General features: G+C 41.5%; 1 protein-coding gene across 1 annotated transcript in view; it reads left to right on the top strand.

Annotated features, from left to right (window-relative positions):
• The window catches only part of SLC30A8 (solute carrier family 30 member 8), a 39029-nt gene that overhangs the window by 16503 nt on the left and 21408 nt on the right, over positions 1-1118 (top strand). The gene's annotated exons all lie outside the window — the stretch shown is intronic.

Raw genomic sequence — 1118 nt, forward strand, 5'->3', positions numbered from 1 at the left:
CATACTAAATTTTTATGTCTTTTTTCTTATGAAAGACTAATGTACTTAAAAGTATCAGTGGCTATGTATGACTTGTTTTCATTTATTAATAATAATTTGAAATAAAACAAAGGAAATGGAATCTTTACATTCTAAGATAGTGTTAACTCCACAATCTCAAATTGATGATAAATTGATAAGACAAGGATGCGATTATTGGTATCTGTCCTTCTCTGCCTGACTTATTTCGCTTAGCATGACACCCTCAAGGTCCATCCACTTTCCTACAAATGGCCATATTTCATTAGTTCTCATTGCCACATAGTACTCCATTGTGTATATATACCACATCTTCTTGATCCACTCATCAGGTGATGGACATTTAGGCTTTTTCCATGTTTTGGCTATTGTTGACATTGCTGCTATGAACATTGGGGTACATGTGCTCCTGTGCCTCAGCATTTCTGTATCTCTTGGGTAAATCCCTAGCAGGGCTATTGCTGGGTCATAGGGGAGTTTTTTAAGGAACCTCCACACTGTTTTCCAGAGAGGCTGCACCAGTTTACATTCCCACCAACAGTGTAGGAGGGTGCCCGTCTCTCCACACCCTCGCCAGCATCCATTGTCTCTTAATTTGTTCACTTTAGCCACTCTGACTGGTGTGATCATCCCTGATGATGAGTGATGTTGAGCATCCTTTCATGTGCCTGTAGGCCATCTGGATGTCCTCTTTGCATTCATAGGTCTAACAGGGGAAAAGGAGAAACCTAATGGAGGACCAGGGGGAGGGGAAGAGGGAAAGAGAGTTGGGGAGAGAGGGAGATGCAAAACTTGAGAGACTATTGAATGCTGAAAATGAACTGAGGGTTGAAGGGAAAGGTGGAGGGGGGAAAGTAGTGGTGGTGATGGAGGAGGGCACTTTTGGGGAAGAGCACTGGGTGTTGTATGGAAACTAATTTGACAATAAACTATTTTTAAAAAACAATAAATAAACTCAGCATGACACCCTCAAGGTCCATCCACTTTCCTACGAAGGGCCATATGTCATTCCCTCTCATTGCCATGTAGTATTCCATCATGAATATATACCACATCTTCTTGATCCACTCATCAGGTGATGGACATTTAGGCTTTTTCCA

Source organism: Suricata suricatta, chromosome 15 (genome assembly GCF_006229205.1).
Source record: "Suricata suricatta isolate VVHF042 chromosome 15, meerkat_22Aug2017_6uvM2_HiC, whole genome shotgun sequence".
Taxonomy (NCBI): Eukaryota; Metazoa; Chordata; class Mammalia; order Carnivora; family Herpestidae; genus Suricata; species Suricata suricatta.